The sequence below is a fragment of the Dermacentor silvarum genome, chromosome 4 (genome assembly GCF_013339745.2).
Source record: "Dermacentor silvarum isolate Dsil-2018 chromosome 4, BIME_Dsil_1.4, whole genome shotgun sequence".
NCBI lineage: Eukaryota > Metazoa > Arthropoda > Arachnida > Ixodida > Ixodidae > Dermacentor > Dermacentor silvarum.
The window spans coordinates 165,899,009-165,921,050 of NC_051157.2; the positions used below are offsets into that span (position 1 = coordinate 165,899,009).

At 48.0% G+C, this 22,042-nt stretch overlaps 1 long non-coding RNA gene across 1 annotated transcript; it reads left to right on the forward strand.

The window, feature by feature from the left end:
- Window positions 1–980: 980 nt before the first annotated feature.
- Window positions 981–14,540, forward strand: LOC119448385 (uncharacterized). The gene is made up of 3 exons (XR_005191083.2): window positions 981–1,043; window positions 9,600–9,617; window positions 14,455–14,540. It is a non-coding gene; the product is annotated as an uncharacterized LOC119448385 (long non-coding RNA).
- Window positions 14,541–22,042: the final 7,502 nt, after the last annotated feature.

Sequence of the window (22,042 nt, forward strand, 5' to 3'; positions counted from 1 at the left end):
CTTCCGACAAGCACTTTGGTCCTCCGATGTGAATTTCTTACAAGAATAAGGAAAGTGGACAGAGCCCATGCGAAGCACGTCTACTCCGCTCGGCTGTTCTTCCGAGTGAAACAACTGGGCGTGCAAATGCGTGACTTGGCATTGCATGTGAGGGCTTGTGACCACTGCTCGCCTTTGTTTCACAGTACTAGCGTCATCGGCAGGGGGAAGTCTAAGCATGAGCGCGAACTGATGGAAGCATTCTTTATCAAAAAGAACAAGCGGTTTGCGTAAGCGACCCTTCCGTTATTATCACGGAGAAAGAGTGTCGATTTTTATCGGGGTTAGTTTGAATTCTTTCATGTGGCTGATTGGGTTCTTCTGCACGTGCGCTTGAGCAGGAAAAGCGGTGTTTAAAAGTACGTGGATGCTTCACATAAATCAGTTGTAAGTCCGGCGACTGTGTGTGTGTTTGCCTCCCTCTGGTCCTGCGTCTTGGTTTTTCGCTGGTTTTTTCGCTTTAGAACATGAACCAACTAGCCCAGCAATTCACGCTTCTAAAATGCGTGATCAGTGGTGCGCTCCCTGGTCGAGTGTGCTTTTTCGTCATACCATGCACGTCACGCATGAACCATTTTTTCACAAATAAACAAACCGGATTGGCACATTCTCTATTTCCTTCTGCTAATAGTCAAACAATTATTTCATCAAATAGTTGCAAGAACTTTGCAGTTTGTTTCGCTCGCACAGAATAAATGACAGTTTCTTCTAAAAAGAAACTTTCTGTTATGTAGCTTGTACATCTTTCATATGCTGGAAGTTTTGCTTGAGTATTGCAAACGTAGAGCACCTGTAAATTTCTTCATAAAAACAGAACAGAATATTAGTTGAACGTTAGCACATTTTTGTGTAGTGGGCATAATTATGCCAGAAAAGTCTTATACGCAAGTATGATGCTTTTGTAGCTGTGCTTTGACAAGTCGTCTTTATTTTTGCGTATAGGTTCTCCATTTCCGCAAGCGGGTCTAACCGAGCAGCCAGTCGACTACCAGTGCATGGGAAAGGTAAGCACACTGGTAAACAAAAGGGTAGAAAAACTGTCAATACCAATGCAAAGGTATGAGAGTATCATTTCTGTGAAAAGAATTGTAGTGGGATATGCCGTCGCAACCTCAAAACTTCGATACGGGGGTCACATTTTTCTGATGAGTGCACTTAGTGCACGTGTGCATACGTGACAACTTTTTCAAATCCGTGTAAAAAGATGAAATGATAAAGGGCAAGTGAATTTATTTAAAACGGATTTATTTTGGGAACTTAAGGAATAAATGTTCTTTATTAATAAATGTAGAGGCACAATTCCTCTATGGGGGAGAGATAGGGGTGTTGCCGCACCGGGCTTAGTAGTAAATGAAATCCCATGATGCCGTCGGTGTCAAAGCTCTAATTCAGTTGACGAATAGTAAGTTGTACTGACGCTGTACTCGATCAGGAGGGTGAGCGAGTGAAACAACTTTATTCGGTCCACAATAGACGCGAGTAAACTCAACATCATCATGTAGAGCAGTTTATCTGTACCCTTTACCTACCCTTAATAGGCAACCCTGGATTTCATATTTTAAAAGTTAAACGTACTTGTTAGAATCCAAAAGCAATGCTTCACGGTAGCTCGTGCGTTATATTGTCTGTACGGCCATTCTCCCGATTTCAAAAGGCGAGAAAATGCCATAGCAAGTTATTATAGTCTGTGTGGCAATGCACCCCGTAGTGCATGCACGTCACGTTTCTAATGTCGGGCCATCGCCATCTTGCTATGAGCAAGGTGTATTAGTTGAATTTACGTAAACATTAGTGATGAAGATTCATTACAAGCCCAAATGAAGGACTTGCTCGAAAATATGACTGAACATGCGTAATTGACTTAAGGTGCGGAGGGGACGTACATGCCTAATGAGTGATGGCTACCAATGCGCCGTGTTACTTAGGAATTCGTACAGGTTTACCCTGAGGGGCGAGGGCGTCTGGGAGCAATACGGCAGGACATGTGGCTGCTGCTTCCTCAGCGCAGAGCGAAGATGACAATATCGTCGAGGTAACACCAGGCACGTTTGCCATTTCAATCCACGCAAAACAGTGCCCATTATTCGCTCGAACGTGGCGGGGTCATTACAGAGGCCGAAGGGCATCACGTTGAACTCATAAAGTCCATCAGGGGTAACAAATGCAGTTTTGGGCTTGTCAGCGGCGGCCATGGTAACCTGCCAATAATTTGAACGCAAGTCTAGTGAGGAGAATTCAGACCCCTGTAAACAGTCAAGGGCAGCATCTATTCTCGGTAGAGGGTACACGTTCTTGCGGGTGATCTTATTTAGGTGGCGAAAGTCAACATAGAAGCGCATAGAGTCATCCTTCTTAACGAGAACGACCGGCGAGGCCCACGGACTGTGAGTGGGCTGAAAAATGTTGCGGCGAAGCATGTCGTCGACATGCTCACTAATCACACGGCGCTCCGTAGGAGACACACGGTATCGTCGTTGCCGCAGTGGTGAATGTGAGCCCGTGTCGATGTGGTGTGTGACAGTTGACGTGTGTCCAAGGGAAGGCTGGATAGCGTCGAAAGAAGATCGGAAATGGTACAGGACGGCGATAAGCTCCGAACGCTGCTCTGGTGCAAGGCCGTCAGCGATGGATGGGCTAAAGATGTCGGTGCAAGACTTGTCGGAAGCAGAAAGAGTCCAGATGTCAGTAGGGTCGTCGCGAGAAGTAGCATCGGCCACGTCGACGATGTGCAGGGACTCAATGGCTTGGACATGGCCGAGACACTGGCGACGGAGCAATGTGAGCGGAGCGAACAAAAGGTTGCATACGAAAATATGGCTGAAACCAGCCGAAAAATCGAGGGTCGCGAAGGGAAGCAGTACAGTATTTTTTGCGATGAATGTCTCAGAAGGGGCGAGCAAAACAGTGGCGTCAGAGATGCTTCCACAGGACACAGGTAAAACAACAGTGGCGTGCGGGGGAATGTCAGTCTCCTCAGCGACGACTAATTTAGGGGGATGTTCGGGAGAATCGTCGGAATGGAGATCGCACAAAGTAGAAAGTTCGACTTCGGCCCGCTCGCAGTCGATGATGGCTTTGTGTCGTGAGAGGAAATCCCATCGAAGAATTGCGTCGTGAAAGGAAGATCGCAGCACAACGAACTCAATAATGTACACCATGTCCTCAAATACAACTCGGGCCGTACAAGCTGCCAACGGCTGAACATGCTGCGCTGTTGCGGTACGGACGGCTACGCCAGCAACTGGCGTCGTCACTTTCCGGATGCAGCGGCACAGTATTTCATTTATAACACAAACGGCGGCACCAGTGTCCACAAGGGCAACAGTTGATACTCCCTCAACGGAAACAGCAAGTACATTCGGCGGAGAATTGTGAGGACTTGGACGCTGTGAGGACTTGGACGGGCTGTGACGGCGACGCAGTTTTTGCCTCATGAACTGCGGCGTTTAGTTTTCCTCTTCTGAAGGCATGGGACGACTGAAGCATTGCGGGAGAGAGAGCGCCGACGTGGTGACAGAGATCGTCGGTCGAAGGACGCATGACGATCAGGAGCTCTTGGAGGTGATCCCGGAGTGTAGCGAGGCGGTGGCTGGTGGGTAAAGCGAGTCATTGGTTCATAGCCATATGAGACGGCCAACGGCATGCGGCGGCGACAGTAGTGAGCGATATGTCCGGGGCGGCCACATGCAAAGCAACTTGGTTTGTCGTCAGGAGTACGCCAAGGGTTTGCGGCCATGGGGCCAGCGCAAGGGGCGCGGGGTGGAGTCTGCGCGTGCAGTGGTTGATGCAGTGTGAAAGCAGGGTGCGTTCGAGGCCGGGCGACGACGTCGGCGTACGTGAGAGGAGCAGCTACCGGATGCGACTGAGGGGACACTGGCACAGGGTCGGCAATTTCTGCTTCGATCGCCTGCCGAATAGCGGGTGACAGGTAAGCAGCAGTACGGGGCTGGGGCTGTTGCTGAGCAAACTGCACCAGTGAGAGCAGCCGAGCTACTTCCTCGCGTATGAACGTCTGGAGCTGTGGCAGCAGTGTTGACTGGTCCGAGTGGACGGCCAGGCCTGCGAGGCTGTCGTCGTTAGTAACCAGGCGACGAGTCAAGGCCCGCTGTTTCCGGAGTTCATCGTAGCTCTGACACAGTTTGATGAGTTCCGCTACGCTGGTCGGGTTTTTTGCAAGAAGCATCTGAAAGACGTCATCGTCAATGCCTTTCATGATGTGCTTGATTCTGTTAGATTCGGGCATCGAGGCATTGGCGCGCTTCGAGAGGTCGAGAACGTCCTCAATGTAGCTTGTGAACGACTCGCCCGGCTGCTGGGCGCGCTGGCGCAAATGCTGTTCAGCGCGCAACTGGCGCACGGCGGGGCGTGCGAACACATCTATGAGGGCGGCCTTGAATGCAGACCAGGTGGAAAAATCTTTCTCGTCGTTTTGAAACCACAGATGAGCTACATTTGAAAGGTAGAAGAGGACATTGTTCAGTTTAGCGGTTTCATTCCATCGGTTGTGGACGCTTACCCTATCGTAAGTCGATAGCCAGTCCTCCACATCACTGTCGTCGGTGCCACTGAAGACCACCGGATCCCTCGGGTAAGGCACCCCTGAGCAGATGACGGGTGGAGGGGGCGTGGACGGAGGGGCCGTGGATGGCGGGGCCGTGGATGACGGGGCCGTGGATGGCAGGGCCGTAGATGGTGGGGCCGTGGACGGTGGGGGCGTGGTTGCGTCTTCGGGCATAGCGGGATGAAGCGTACGGGAGTGGAGTTCCAGGATAGAAGCTTGGCAGGTCGTACCCCGCACCTCCACCAATTGAAATGAGGTTTATTGATACAGGCGTAGATGTAGATCCTTCGGATATACTGACACAGAACCACAGAACGGGCGGCTAAACAGTAACGTCGGGCAGCGCTCTTAGCAGTAACTTCGGCGTCGTCTTTTGCGGAGCGATCCCGATGCTGCTACTGCTGGTGGTGTGCATCATCTGCAGAGCATGTTGCACGCCTTCTTCATCACAACTGCACTTTTTCTCTGTTAAGTTTACTTGCAAACAATTGTAGCAAATTTTCGTTAATAAACCCTATCTAAAGAAGTGAATAATGCGCACTAGCCCTTCGAACACTCTAGCGGGAGTGTTATTCTACGACAGCATTCTGTGCAGAACTCAGAGACACTTCGCTGCGAACTTGTTGTCACATGCACTGCAACTCGAAAGGTGGGTCTAGCGAGTAAACGAAACGGAGTGGTGGTAGGCTGCCACGGGTCAATCGTTAAGACTGTCGCTCCGAAAAATGAGTATGTATGCTGCACTTTCGCACACATGCGGGCGCTTGTGACGTATGTCACTTATGGTGGTGGTGCTTGTGTAACACCGGCAACAGCTTTGCTGTACATCCACTTTCACAGGGTGGAATGGAGACTTTCTTTATTGCCCTAGCAATTTACAGACGCTCGAGGCACATTCACGCCTGAAACGATTGAGCACGTCTCTTCTGGGATTTACTTCAAAGGACGTTAAAAAAGAGTTGTCTTTAGATCCACAGGGAAGAAGATTCTTACCGGTAGAAACAGGGTTTTTCGTATGACGCTATAATGTTCCCGGGCCGCCACAGTTCGTCGAAATCTTGAATGCAGTTCAACAATACTGATGTAGTAGTGAGATCTGTATCCGATCACTTCAGTGAAAGTATAGTACGGTTCAGGGATGTCCATCGGGCTCTCCCTGAACAGCCAACATGGATTGAAATGCTGGGCGTATTGGCAGCATTGAAAAAAAATTAATATGTCGTGTCAGCTAAAATTTTGCCGACACGTTTTATATATGTGTTATGTTGGTGTTTTGTGTTTTTTTGGTGTATAGTGCCAAAGTCGGCAATAAAGAAAAAAAAAATGTGGGTATTTAGCAATGTGGCTAAGACAGTGGACAGCTGAGCATGGGATCATAGGCTCTGAACTCACTATCGTCAATGTTTTTACTTTCGAATTTATTTTGCTTTATACATTATTTCTTTATGTCAATTGGTCTTACGTGGCCGACGGACGTGTTTCTTTATTGGTTGGCATAGAAATGCTTACGAGTCTGAAATTACGGCATAATCATTCTGACGATGGCAGTCAGCGGTAATACGATTAGCACAGAGTGATGTCGCGAACATCGTATTGCTGAAGTCACGTTTATTCAAAATCTGTAATGGGCATTCGGAGACTTCCGTTGCTTTAGCTGTATGTGGCATACATTGTCTTTGGTATCAGTACACTTTGCTGTGGTACTCGCAACGCCATGATGACAACATGGAAGCCTGACGATGGCGTGACGGCAATGTATCGCGAAGACTATGACAAAGATGGTGTGATAACGATGACATGACTATTGTCAGATGATAACGCTTGAATGACGATTATGCGACAACCACAACGACATCGTGACTACGACACATACTCAGTGGGTCAAGGTAGTAGACAACTTGGGTCGCTAGGTCAGCGTAAGAGATGTGGCGACGACGGCGTGATAAGAAGAGTCAGATGACGAAGCAGCAATGAGGAAAATGGAAAGACCACAAAGGCATCACGGTGACGGTATGACAACGAATGCATGCGCAATGTATAACGACGATGGTGTAACGACGACGTCATAACGAGAGTCAGATGACGAAGTTAGAATGACGACAATAGAAGGATCACAATGGCATCACGAATACGAGCACATATATATCGTCCCAAGCTGGTAGACAGCTTGTGCGACTGCGTTGGTGTAAAAGGCTAGGTAGGTAGATAGATAGATAGACTCAAAATGGATGACGTGGGCAAGGAATGCTAATCGCATTCACACAAGAGGCCCTTATAATAAACCTAGTGGAAACGTGCCATAAATTATGGCCGGGCACCGATGCCAAGGAGCCGGAAACTTGCCGTTACAGAGAGACGTCAAGGCACCCTTGATCGTCTACTTGCGAACATCCCTAATCCAGATAAAATGTGCTATGGAGCGGATTCCATCTGCATTCAACACGTCGCATTGGCACTAAGAAAATAATTTCTTATAATTGACTTAGTTTCTATTTGGTTTTCTTTGAGTTAACTGCAGGTTTAACAAGCCGACACCTTAGACGTGACAACAGAAGGTAGAACCAGAAGTTCTACACGAAACGCACAGACAGCAAGGGCTATTCTACCAGTGACAGCACACATCACGGCGGCTAGATTCCGAATGTGACCAATCATAAAAGCCTTATCAAACGCAGTTCTGACTGCTTCTCCAGATTATAAGCACCTGGCATTTCCCTAGCGTAGCGAATCCTGTAACACAAAGATGCTTCAGGTCTCTTTTACCAAATTACGTTGCGGCATTCCTTCCCTGAAGTTCTATTTACACAGGTCGGGTTTGGTTCCCTCCCCTCTCTGCACGTTTTGTAATGAAGAAGAAACAATACATCACTTTCTTCTATCTTGCCAGCGCTTTACTGCGGCAAGAAAGATAATATTGGAGATACCTTTTCGAAGACTTGGCCTAGACTTAACAGAACCTGCTATTCTTTCGTTTGGGGCCTCCAATTAGGTATTCAGCAACATGGACGCTTGCTTGGCTGTCCAAGCATTTCTTACAGAATCCAACCGAATGCCCTGCTAAATTCTATCGTTTTTGTACTTTTAAAAGAATTAGTACTCATTCAGTTTGACTTTTCTGATTTTATTTAAACAGATAATTTTACGATATTACACGCTAATTCCATAGATATTCGGAAATTTATGCTTCATCTTAAATTGGAGTAGTCCACCCATTTCTTGGCCCATCCCCCATCGTGGGTAGGAAGGAGCCACAGACGTGATAGGCAACAACAGCAACAACAACAAGGGTCATTACAGAAGACACATCGCTAAATAGAACGTGTTGCTGGTCTTGTTGGTTCATACTTGCAGTTTTATTAAGCGCACCTTAGACGGGACAGAACCAGACAGGCGAAGGGGAAACACTTTGTTAGCACAGGTTGGCGCTTGTCCTCTCTAGCTAGTTTTGTTTCGTCTGTGGGATGTGCTTAATACACCTCTAAGTGTGAACCAAGTATATCAGTAACACGTGCTGCCATGTTTGATGTAGTCCATTTATCATTATTAATGCGGAATCATTACATGGCTCATGAGGCGGGAAATCTGGCTTAGTCAGCGTTGGCGTGAACACGATGGCCCAAAAAGACAAGTGAGCCCAGGTGAGCTAATCGAGGCAGTTGATCACGTCTATTAAGGTAGAGGTAATTATGGCAGAGTGAATTAAGATGAAGTTAATTATGACAGGTTTAATACGCATATAGTTTATTACGAAACTCGAACCAACGACCATTGCTGGGAGTCGAACCCACGACCGTTGGTGCTAAATAAGGCGCAGGTAATTACGGCACAGTTAATTAAGATAGAGCTAATTAAGACAGTCGAATGCACAACCTTTGGTAGGATTCGAACGCTCTACCTTTGGTGTCAATTAAGGCAAACCTAATAAGGTCCAGAAATATAAGGCACATGTTTAGTTAAGATAGAGTTCATTGCATCACTAGAACCCACGAACAGTGGTAGGATCGAGTAGAATTCCTGCTATTTGGCGTGGATAAATGTGAAGATACAGGTAATTAAAATGAAGTTAATTATGACACTCGAACCCACGACCTTTGGTGGGAGTTGAACTTAACTCTCGGCCTGTTCTGGTCACAATGATTTCGAATTCATCCGTGTAGGAATAGCCAAGTGCCTCCTGAACTAAATTTTTCAGCAATGCATGTAAAAGGCGTAATGTCATAATACATTGTGAAATGCCCTTCACGCCGTATGGGTAACATTTCGCAAAGCGTATACATTCACTAATCGAACGTTCTAGTGTTTATCCCAGTGATTGGTTTTCGGCTGCTTCATTTTCCCGTATGCAAACCATAATACTTTTTTTTACTAAGCATTGCCTACAGAGTATCCGGAATCTCAAGCACGAGTTCAAAAGTGCCTAGCTAGGCGAGGTTGCTTTCAGGGAATATCTGATAATGCATGTAGAACTAAATACAGAAGAGGTCGCGGCCGTTTATTGCCCTTATAGTCAATGCTGCGGAGAACGAAAAAAGCGGAGAAGGAAAAACAAAAAACAAAGAAAGCGATACTCCGTGCATTGATATGAGAAAATCAGCGCTGTATGATGAAAACGTGTTGTTCGCGTTAATGTCGCGACTGCTTTCCTCAATACAAAAGCATTGCGGTAAAGCCATCTGCAATATTGGATTTGTCAGATAAATTGGATGCCAAGAAATCTACATTGATAATTCTAGAATGGACTAAATCACTGTTCTAGATTACACGCCTCTAGTTTTTACGCTTAAGTCAAGTATGAATTCTAGATTACACTGCATATTTTATTATCGTTTTGTAAACAAACCTGCGCTAAGCACTGAATATGTTTGTGCTCAGATACTGTTCTGGAATATTAGTGCTCTTAATCATTATTGCTCAGCTCACATGCGCTATTCATAATACTTTCTATTCGTTTACGGATTCCTTTCGTTTCTATGCCTCTCACGCATCTGGAAATGTACAGAACGGAAACTTTTGTTATGTAAGTAGACCTCCAAATTTCTATTTCATATATTATATTGCTGAAAAGTGCCCTCCATTGTCGAGATAATGGAACCTTGGATACATGTAGGTTATACTGATTTCCATACCGGCCCTAATGCTGCATACGAAATGCCTTCTTTCTTGTTGCAGTTGTGCACTAAAATCTTGTCGATAGGCGTTAAAAGTTAAACACCTAAGTAAATACTAATTCGAGCTAGGTGACAAGGTTTAAGAGAAATACATGTATTTTTGTTCCTTTACGGGGTCCCGCATTTGAAAATACGCACACTAATGTATACATACCAAACTGCTTCTAAATCTGTTGGAAAGAGTGCTCATTTATTCTGTGTTCAAGAAATATTCAGTTGCCTCGTGTGCATTAGTTACCTGTGCTTACTTTCTTGAAGGGCTTCGGAAGTAAATGATCACAGCAAAAGTCCTGTTTTCACCCCAACCTCATGTACTACCTCTGGAAATATAGTAAAAAATGTCGCAGTTTTGCCCGAAAGGCGAAACATCGATTGCGATAGCAAGTTAGTAGAGAGCTATTCGGAGTAGGGATAGTAGTTTTCTCGGCTGCATAAACTTGGATACATTGGCTTACTAACTGAATTAACAATCGTGGTGTCAGCGCGCACAAGCAAACATGAATAGATCACACTGAATGACCGCAGCCAACGACTGTCAAAACGCTGGCAGCAAGCGCAGGTTCGCGCGGTCTATCGCTTCAACGGAAACTGAGCGGTGAATGCACAGCGCATACAAAGGTCAGAGCCGTGTGGAGAGAAGAGACGGTGCGGACGACCGGCATCCCCGGGCAAAGCGCAAAGGAGAAGTTGTTGGCAGAGGAGAAGCTGCCCCCCCTCCCCCCTCTTCCCGCGTTGTTGCTTTCGCGTGGGAGATTGAGTGGCAAGATACGCCTTTGGTGCCGAAGTACAGCGCCGCCCCGCCTCCCTCCCTCCCTCCCTCCCATACCCCCACGGTCTTTCGCGCGACGGTCACGTTTGCTTTCCGCCGAGCGGTCGCTCTCCGTGATAGCGCGCGCCCCCCGCGCGCTTTCGCACGCGCATACGGCGCGCGGCGACGATTTTATCGCCCTTGAAATCTATACGGAACCTCACGGCGACGGCGACGGCGACGCGGACGGCAGAAATCCGGTAGAAGTGTCCATATAATTGCTATCGCAATAAAATACAGGCAAATCTTTTCTCATTTATTTTACACTAAAACTAGTGCAAGCGGTCGTCATTGAACGATTTACGGTCGTGCGACCTATTTTTTGCTTTAGCCAGACATGTAAATTTTTCTTTTTTTACCACCTTAAATTTTGGCCTATATACCCTCTGTAAAAGTGCAGTCTGTCCTGTAAATAATTCATCGCAGAAGGTTCGGTATATGGTTGTTGCGATGATTCTTGCCGAACTAGTCATGTACGTAAACATTCCTTCATGCACTTGTAGTCAAGGAATCAAATGAACGTAAGGGGAACACAAACAACAAAGAGAAACTGCTCTAAAGATGCAAGTGTTCATTCTGAACGCTGTTTGATGTTCGCTTCAAATGCGTTCAGAAGAATTATCTTTTGTTGTTGCATTGTGAGAATTTTTGCGTATTTGATTGTTAATAAATATATGTTTATATAACGCAGAAGTTTCTGGCAGTAAGCGATCTTCTACCATAGCCACCACTGGTCAAATGACTTCCAGCGAACACCGGTGTGCCAACGAGCAGCACTGTATGCTATCGACAATGAAAACATGAAGTTGTTTCACACCGTGAGGCAATGGAAGATGCTCTTTTTCTCAAGGGAAATGGCACGGTGATAGAGGGCTCTATTTACAAGTTGGAACTACTGGCAGCGAGAATGGATGAATTTATCCATGACAGACTAGCGTGTTGTTTTACAATGCGTTAAGAACAAACAACTCCTCTTGCACCAGACGGGGATAATAGAGAAAACTATATACACGAAGGCGGCGATGTCTCGCAATTGAAGTTATGGTCAATCAATGTACAGTATTTAGATTCGTTTTTGCGTATATTTAGATGTTTTCAAACAGACGTAGTCATCTTATAGCCAATTGATGACGAAAGTATTGGTCGTCTCTCTCACGAGGTTTCCCCTACAGCCGTGAAATCCTTGATATTTGGCTAGCTGCATTCATTTCCCCTTTGCGCTACGGCGTCGTCATCATCAGGCTAACTCTTTATACTCAGCTTCACTCATGACTGTGCACAAACCATCAACAATGATCGTCAGCGTAAGAAAATAGATGATACGTGTTGTTTCCTTGCGTGAATTTGTAGAAAAAAATGTCACAGTTTCGCCCTAAGGGCGAAGCAATGAATGTGATAGCAACACAGCAATGTCATACGAAGTAAGGTGAGCGGCTTTGGTAGCAATATGAATTGTAGTAAACATGAGCTGATTAAGTAAGCAGGTGTGCTGCGGCGTAAGTAGACCGACATGAAGAGAGACTCGATGACCACGAGAAGGCGCGTGTGAAACGGTGGTGTTGATGAGAAGCGCTTCCCGTGGGCAGCGTGTGCGAAGGGACACACCTGTAGCGCTGCACTGCCGATCCGGGCAGCATTGCATGTGCAGCGTGCGTTGGAAAATGTGGCCCGACTATTACTAACTGAATGAACAAGCGTGGTGTGAGCGCGCACAAACAAACACGAATAGATCACACTGAATGACTGCAGACAACGACTGTCAAAACGCTGGCAGCAAGCATACGCCGTAGCCGGCGAAGGTACGTGCGGTCTATCGCTTCACCGGAAACTGAGCGGCGAATGCACGGCGCCTAAAGGTCAGAGCCGTGTGGAGATAAGAGACGGTGCGGAAGAGCGACGAGCGCGCGGTTGTTGGCAGAGTAAAAGTGTGCCCCCCCCCTTCCCCTCCCACTCCCTACGGCGCTGGCTTCCTGCTTCCTTGCTTGCGCGTGGGAGATTGAGTGCGTTCGCTCTCCGTGATAGCGCACGTCCCCGCACGCTTCCGCTCGGGCATACGGCGCGCGGCGCAGATTTTATTTATAGGGAACCTCACGGCGACGGCGACGCCAAGGGCAGAAATCCGGTTGAAGTGTCCATATAATTGCTATCGCAATAAAAGAGCCGGTAACTAGCACATCTGTAGTGGTAGTATAGGTGACCATACATATAAACCGATTCGTCTACGTGTGTTGTCTAATGCGGCCCGAACGCTGGCGGGCAAAGGGGCTGCCATGCTCCTTAACCATAACTGCCACCGCAGTAGAGAGCTGTGGGAGGAGCGGATAGCTGTTACAGAACTCTCCAGCGCTTCATACTGACCTTTAGACGCACCACAGCTCTCACGGGACAGCACGTGCTTCTCAAAGAGCTACCATAGTTGAAGATCCGCAACTCGGTTCCGCAACTCGGTTGCGCACGAGCCCTTTCAGTTAGCGCTCTTGCATCAGCGGTGAAAGTCCGACTATCACCGACCAACCATCGCTAAAGCGGGCGAGAGAGCTGGAGAAAGCTATTCGCTTTCTAAAGAGAATTACCTGCACTACCATAGAGGCTTGGGCTAGTCGGCACATACTCGATAGGGGAACAACTCGTGTCCTTGTTGCAATGTGCTGCTGAGCGCTGCGTGGCCTAACCTCTGTACCGTCGCACAATTTTGGCGCTCTGTAATTTGCGCAAGTTTCTTTCCCCCAAACAGACTCCGAGACTTGTGACATTTGTGCATATATTCTGTAATCCGAAGCAGGCGACGCTATACCGAATGAAGATGATGTTATTCACATCGTAAAGAAACAGTTGCAATGGAGAATATGACAGAAACTGCTTTCAGAGCTTGCTGCTGTCGCAGTAAATTAGTTTTGGGCAGGGATAATTGCTGAAGTCTGCTGACTCGCTCCCCCTCTTTTTATTTATTTTACTCGAATACACAAATCATAAAACTGCTCAGACAAACGTACTTCCACCAGTGCATCGAAAATTCGTGAATTATGGCTTAGTTATGGCAGAGACGCCATAGGTTTACGTCTCTGCTGAGCTAGGGTTCGCCGGTGCCATCCCGGCCGCGGCCGTTCCATTCCGATAGGGACGATGTGGAAATACGCTCGTGTATTTAGATTTAGATGCACAATAAATAATTCCAGATGGTGAAAGTTAATGCCCAATACCCCACTATGGCTTGAGTCATAATCAAATTGCGGCTTAGACACAAATCTCCAAATATATTCAGAAATATAGACAACAGGGCAAGGTAAGCTGAGAAGAAAATGTCCTTTATTGTTAACAGCGAGGTTGAACAAATAATGAACACGTAGCTTGACCTCATGATGGAGCAGTGGTGTACTGATTTTTTTCTGAAATGCACAGGGAAGCAAATAAATCAGAGGCCCGTATTTACAAAAAAATTCCTACGCTAAAGCTCTTCGAAAGGGCAGACGCCAGCCAATCATAATGCTGAGCACATTAATTAGTGAAGGCGGTAGGCCAATGGCATACATCTCTTACAGAACGAAAGCTTGCTGAATCTGGCCCCATTTCTTTCAATGGGGATCTACGAATGCTTAACAACCTCGGAAACAAACTATGCACGTAGAAAACACTTTACCTCTTCTAATTTTCTTCACTATATATTGTTAGTTCGTCATGAAAACGTTCATGAAACGCTAAAATGCTATACAAAATGTGTAATGGGTCCACCATTCACATTCCAGTCCGTTGCACTAGGTTACCATTTGAAAATAAATCTCGTCGCCCAGTTCATTGTGGCCTTAATATAGACAATCAATCACTCGAAGATACTTTTGTTTGAAGGTGAAATGTTTTCTTATAATATTTATAAATTTTAGGTTTTAACTGCGGGGTATAATGGAGAAATGGACTACAAGGGCGGAACATGCAACAATAAAAAATGTCAATATACCGAAATTCCACAAGGGTGTCAGAACAAGCACAACAAGCATCGCCCGGTAAGAATATCTAGGAATCATTTATTGTTATGATTGGGATGAGAAAAACTCATGTGCATGGTCCCACGAGATAACTAGATAGTTATTGTTCTCACAGAGCAGGCATGGCTGTATATTGAAGCAATATTATGATCAAGTGCTTTCATTAGAAATCGTTTTTCTTAGCCGACCCAGGTTTCATGTAATTCGGTCTTTCTGAAGAAGAAAATGTAACATTGTCTCGACTATATTTATACCTACTTTACAATAGATACCTGCTTTACAATATGAACAGCTGTCGGCATGAAAAGCACTCCTATATCGAGCAAATTTTTTTCACGGCAGGGATAACTGAAGTTTGGTTAGTAGTAACCTTAAATAAGTTGGCCTCTTCTACCATGCTTGTAGTTTTCAAAGTTATTTCTCTTTGTATCGTACTGAGCTCTCTAGTAGCGCGCACTTTTTCTGTCCTGGCTGTGCGCCTTGCGAAGTACGACCTGCCTGTGTGCGAGAAGAATGAAAGGACCTGAGGGCCTCGATATTTTTTGCTACTCATAAGCATACGAACTTGCAATGAAGCCGGCCGCATTGATGCTGTGCTTTGTTTCTCGTATGCATTTTTGTATTTTTGCTGTTAGGATTTTAGACTTCGTGTAAACTTGAATCTTCATTGGGTTATTATTAACAAAGTATGCTTATGTTTTTTATAATTGTATGCTCCTTATACTATGGAACATTTTTGAAGCTCCTCTTACCCAATGCCCATTCTTCGGTCCGTAAGGTGTTTTGAGTAAATAAATGAATGAAGAAATGAATGAATAAATAAATAAATAAATAAATAAAAACATGGGGTATATTGCTATGCTTAATTGCAATGTATAAATATTAATATTAAGGGATATGAATGGGACCTGCAGAGATAATCTGAGGAAATTCTTAAATGTACATGTTTCGGTCTCTATAATACTTGCGTAGCAAGACGATGACAATAATTAGTTATCAATATTAAGATGCTTGCAGTGGTTGAAATGGGGCCATGCTCAAATCCGATGAGAAGTTGCACGCAACGTATGATGCTGTTTTTATAGGGATACCTGTTATAGGGACACACTAAGCGAATTTTCGCCTTCGTTATCGCCCTCAGCGTCGGCATCAGACTAGGCGTGGTGGTCCATATGGATGCTTCGGTACGATAGCATAGATGCTGTTATAACTAGGTTTCACAGTGAACCTGTATATGACTAGGATCCAGGGAATTATTTGTCTCCGCAGCCAAAAACTCAATCAATCACAGCGTGTGGCTCGCGGCGCGTGCACCGCTGGATTTCTTGCAGCATCGCCGGATGGTGCACGCCCCCGCGCATCCGCGGCAGCGGCGGCACTGGCCATGCAGGGAAAGAAAGAAAAAAGTCACAGGCCTGCGCGGCACACGCAGCACAATCACTGCGTAAGCTGGTTGAGCGGCGCAAGAGTAGCTCCAATTTCGGCACCATGCACAACAAGGTGTTCGCGGCAAAGTGTCTTCGCCTCGATTTTGACGAGAACAATCTGAACTATCCGCCCGGCGTCGGCGTCGACGGCGAGCTGCCGCTTGTAATGCTCTCTGCACAGCGGTCTGCTGAGCCCGATGATGCCTGGTTGTAGCCGCGCACGTAGTTCTACTATTGGCTTCTTCAGCAGCAGTTCGTACCTTGCGAGGAGACGCCATAACGTGTACCGAAGAGGTACCCAGAATACGTGGCGCACATCTAACATCGGGATAGCGTTGATTGCGCGCTTCGTCTGAATTGCATCTCGTCGCACGCGGCGGTTGCAGGCACGTTAACTAGATGGCGCCACCATACTGGCGGAGGCTCGGGTCATCTGCGCCTGCGTGCCTGCCTAGGGCTCGTTTATAGGGCCTTTTTCTGACGCTGATAGCAAGCGCTTGCGTGACTCAGTGGTAAAGTATCCGACTCCCACGCAGGGGGCCTGGGTTCGATCCTGGCGGAGAGCAGGTACTTTTTTTCGCATTTCTGGTGATAGCGCTGACGGGGCGGCGGCGGCATCATCGCGACCAGAAACAGCTATTCGAATGAGCCCATAACAGCTGACGCTGTAAAACAAAAATATAAAGCTCCTCTTCACGCACAGCGTTAGCCGCAAGCATTTCACTGTAAAGGTTGTGGTTCCATAAACTACAGTTTATGGTCTTATAACTTAGCATCACTTCGTATAGCCTGGACCAACTAGGGACCAATCAGCTCCACTGTGTCTTTTGCCTTGCGCTACTAGTGCAAGCTACCTCGATTTTGTTTTATCTACCCAATGGTTAGGCAAATAGCCGTTGCGCGGGTGTTCTGATAGTGGCGGGCCTGTTTAGCCTCTGGTGAAATCGCTGCGAAGCTGTGGCAGGCAACTGTCGCCGTCGTGCAACATGGTCTATTCGCCGCAAGATCGAACAAGTGGCTGCACCGTCGCCGCATTAGTACGGATAGGCGGTCGGCGACACGCATATAAATTTAGACGTTTGCGGTTCGCTGTGAACGATTTGGCCTGTTCTAATGGTAATAAAACGCCCTGAATGCAATGAACTGATTTATAGTGTGGTATAATCCTGCATTTCTGTGTGACATACGGCGAAAGTTTCTTTGTATATGAAATAAGCGCGAACTGCTATTCAACGAGGGACTAGAACTCAACCAAACAATGTGTGTTTCCCTACTCTCTTGGGGCTGGTGCATGTTTCGCTGGCGCTCCACCTGCTCCGCTAAAATTGTTGTAGAGCCTGATTCTTACCGCATTTTGTGATAAATATTGCACTGCTTATACAAAACTTAGCATCCCTGTACAACGAATTCATTGTAGCAAAGTAACAAGGTAATCTACAGGCACTCTACATTACCAATTTTAGGCATACATTTTCATTTTTTTTAATTCGCTGCGAAATGCAAACATTAATGAGTTCAGTTAAAAAAGTTAACTCACTATGAGCGACATCACGTTAGCAAGATGGCCAGGTTGCTTCAGATGACAATATTTTATTCGCAGTAACACTCTAAACGCGTAACTTAAAGGTGCCCTTGCAGGGCTACGCGCAAGGTTGACTGAGCCACCCGCCGCAGTGGCTCAGTCAGCTAGGGCGTTAGCTCACTAAGCTAAGGCGGAGATCCCGCGATCTCTTGCCGCTGAGCACAAGATCGCTGGATCGAATCCCGGCCGCGGTGGCTCAGTCAGCTAGGGCGTAGAAGATACCTTAGCTGACTGAGCTAAGGCCCAGATCCTGCGATCTCGTGCTGCTGAGCAACAGAACGCTGGATCGAATCCCGGCCGCGGTGGCTCAGTCAGCTAGGAGGTAGAAGATACCTTAGCTGACTAATCTAAGACCGAGATTCCGCGATCTCGTGCTGCTGAGCACGAGAGAGAAAGAGAGCGAGAGAGAAAAACATTTATTTAGACAATCGAGATCGTTGATCTTGAGGACGATTGGGTGGTGTCCTCATTCCAGGACATCACTGGCCATGGCTCCTCGACGTACTTGCTGGACGAGCGCTTCTTGTTCTACCAGGGTATCGCCGGTCAGCTGTACCTCCCACCGCTCAAATGACGTGTTAGGTGTCTTTAAATGTCGAGGTTTGCACCCGCCCCCACGATATGTGAAAGAGTGCAGGGCGTGTGTCGCCGCACCAGGGGCAGATGCCGCGATATGTTCGTGCGTATAGTTTGCTGTATCTGTGTAGGTTTGGGAATGTGTTTGTTTGGAGAAGTCTGAGGGCTATTGCCTCTTCAGTGCTGAGCTTTTTGTGAGCGGGAGGATAAATCCTGCAGTTGAGTCGCTGGATCTCGAGTCGGTCACGGTAATTTGATGGCAGTGGCACAAAGGTAAAGGGTGGGGATTGATGATACGATTGGTTTTGCCCCACTCGGTTAATTAACGCTCGAGCTAAGGCGTTCGCCCTTTCGTTCCCCTCCAGTCTGGCGTGACCCGGCGTCCACGTGATTTGATGGGATTCTTGCAGCCTCGGGCCTAGAATCTGAGCCGCCAGCACCGTTGTTCGTCCGTTGGTAAAGTTGCGGCAGGCCTATTGCGAGTCGGTAACGACATGAACTTCCCTGCCCACCCTGTCATGTTGCTTTATTACTAGCGCCGCGGCTATGGTCTCAGCCGCAGCTGGGGTCTCTGCCCTGACGGAGGCCGCGAGGGTTAAGGAGTTGTCTCTCCCGTTCACGGCGGCTACCGCGAAGAGGCCCCCTGCATGGTACGCCGCCACGTCCACGTACGTTACGTACGGGTCACCCTTGAATTGTCGGCGCTGTCTGTCGACCCGCGCCTTGCGTCGTCCTTCGTGGAGTTCCTGACTCGTGTGCTTTGGTATGGGGTGCGCCGTGATCTTGCTTCTGACCTCGGGCGGGAGTGATCGTTGCCCATCGAGGGCACGAAGCTCCGTTGCCGTGCCGGTCCGGTGGAGGATGGCTCTGCCCGCCGCCGTGTTCTGTAGTCTGGCTTTTTGCGAAGCCATAACCGCGTCTGACAGCTCAGCGAAGGTGTTGTGGATCCCGAGAGCCGCTAACTTCTCATTTGAGGTGGTAACAGGGAAACCCAAGGCCGTTTTGTACGCGCCTCTGATGATGGTATCGACTTGTTCTTGGTCGCGTTTGTTTAGCGAGTCGTAGTGATACGGCATGCTAAACGTTACTCTGCTGATCACCAGAGCCTGGACGAGGCTGAGCGTGTCCTCTTCTCGCATGCCCTTGCGGCTTCTTGTTATTCGTTTGATATTCCGCGAGATCTGGTTAGTGGTGAACCTTAGGGTTTGGATTGTGTGGGAGGCTTTCAAGTTGCTCTGGATCCAAAAACCCAGAATCCTAGTCTTTTTGCTTTCCGTGATCTTGTGGCCCTCTAGATAGAGTTCGGTAGGGCCGGGTGATTTGTAGATTCCTCCTCTGTGCACCCAGATCACCTCGTACTTCTCGGGCGCGCAACGCATCCCGCTCGCTGCCGCAAATCTCTCCACGGCCGTCGCGGCCTCCTTAAGCGTCGCCTCCTTTTGCGCGACGGAGCCCTTGGTGGCCCAGAGCGTGATGTCGTCTGCGTATAGGGCGTAACCTAGGTCCGGGATCTTCCGCAGCTCTTTGGTCAGCGCTAGCATCGCGATGTTGAAGGGAATCGGGGAGACTATTCGTAGACGGAGTTTCCGGTTTAACCGCTGTCGCTTCCACCGTTTGAGGAGGCCCTCACGGGCTTTCCACAGGTGTAAGAGCCGGCGGTCGACTTCGGGCGTATCGACCGTGCGCTGGATGGTTTTGGTGGTTTGGATGTGGGCGCCTCGGAGGTGGTGCATTCATTCCGCTATGTCCGTTATACCGCTTTCGGGTGGGGGTACTGCCTGTAGGCCTCCCAGTCCGTGAGCCTAATTTCTCCAATTGTTCTCTTGAGTTTCGGGGTGGACAACTAGAGGCCGAGGATGTAGCGATCGCTGCCCAGTGTTTCGCCCAGGTGCGTCCATGAGTATTCCCTTACGTTTTTGACAAATGACAGGTCCGGAAACGTGTCCCGACTAACACTGTTGCCTACTCGGGTTGGCTGGAGGAGGTTGGTTATCAATTCGAGGCCCGTTTGGTCAACCGCATCGATGAGCGACCTCCCCTTCTGCGTGTCTTGTTGGTAGCCCCAAGCCGTGTGTCTAGCGTTCATATCTCCCACCACTACCAGCTGGTTGCAGCCAGCGGCTCTCGCGCTGTCGTAAATGATGTAGCGGAAGTCGTCCTTTTGAGCCCTCGGTGCACGGCACAAATTCAAGATGAAAGCGCTACGTCTACCCCTGTTCTGCGGGAGGACTTCCACTAGCACGTGTATAATGTCATGATGTTGATAATGTTGTCCCACGGCCGTCACCGTTTTGTGAACTAAAACCGAAACCTTTGGTGATCCCACGTGTTAATTACGTAGTAACCCCGTAACTTGATGGGCTGGTTCCCGACCTCTTGAAGGCAGATGACGTCGGGGGGGGGGGGGGGGGGCGAGTATGGGTGATTTTGGATGAAGAGCTGGAGCGAACTTGCCCTCTTGTTGAAAGATCGACACTTCCACTGCCAGATCTCGAGGTGTTCGTGGGCGCTGCGTGTGGTGTTAGCCATTGCTGACGTTCATGCCGCCGCCGTCGCAGTTGTCGGCGTCGCTGACGTCCCCCGTATTGTTTATGCGCCTGTACGCCGTCATGCGTGTGTTGTTGTTCTGGTCGTCAACCCGTTTGTGCGAGCCAAACTCAACGCTGCGTATTCTTCTTTCAAGGTCTTCACTGCTTAGTGTGTTCTCCTTTACTTTATTATTTAATTCGCCCATCTGGTATATCATCTGTTGCATCGTAGCATAAATGCTTTCGAGGGTGACTACATTTGACTGGCCTGCTGCAGCCGAGACAGCACCGGGGAGCGAGGAGGGCGTGGTGGTTCTTGAGTGGGGAGGTCTGGAGATGGCGGGCTGGTAGCCTATCGTTCCGCTTTGCGGCCCTGCCTGTGTGTTGTTGTCTGTTTTGCTTAGCATCGCTTCTAAGCGTTGCATGCGTTCATAGCTGGATCGAATCTCGGCTGTGGCAGCTGTATTTTGATAGAGGCGAAATGCAAAAATGCCCGTGTGCTTGCGTTGAAGTGCACGTTAAAAAACCCCAAGTGGTTAAATTAATCCGGAGCCCTCCACTATGGCGTGCCTCATAATGAGAGCTGGTTTTGGCATGTAAAACACCAGAAAGAAAGAAGAGAAGAAAGTTTTAAATATGACAGATGGTAAACATCATTCGTTCGTTTTATTACAACTAATAATTTCCGCTATTTTCCATCCAACTAAAACTCCGCACTGAACACTGAAATGAAATTTTATTAACCACGTTCAAATCGGTGTTATGACGTCCTGCGTCTACTATCAAACATGATCTTCACTGGTATCCTATTTTATTGCGATAGCAATTATATGGACACTCAAAAGCAGATTTCTGCCGTCGGCGTCGCCGTCGCCGTGAGGTTCCGTATGACGTCAATGGAGATGAAATCGTCGCCGCGCGCCGAACGCTGTATGTGCGAGTGAAAGGGCGCGAGGGACGCGCGCTTTCACGGGGAGTGAACGCACGGCGGAGAACAAACGCGCGTTCTGCGCTGTGCTCCCTTAAGGGCTGCAGAAGTAGGCGTCTCTTTCCTCTTCTACAATCACCATATATGTAGAGCAAACGTGCCTTCTTCCGACGCGCGACAGGCCGTGGGGGAGGGGGGGAGGGAAGGGAGGCGACGTTTAGCTGCGGCACCAAGTGCTTATTATTGCGACAGCAATTATATGGACACTCCAAAGCAGATTTCTGCCGTCGGCGTCGCCGTCGCCGTTGCCGTCGCCGTGAGGTTCCGTATGACGTCAATGGAGATGAAATCGTCGCCGCGCGCCGCCGAACGCTGTATGTGCGAGTGAAAGGGGGCGAGGGACGCGCGCTTTCACAGGGAGTGAACCCACGGCGGAGAACAAACG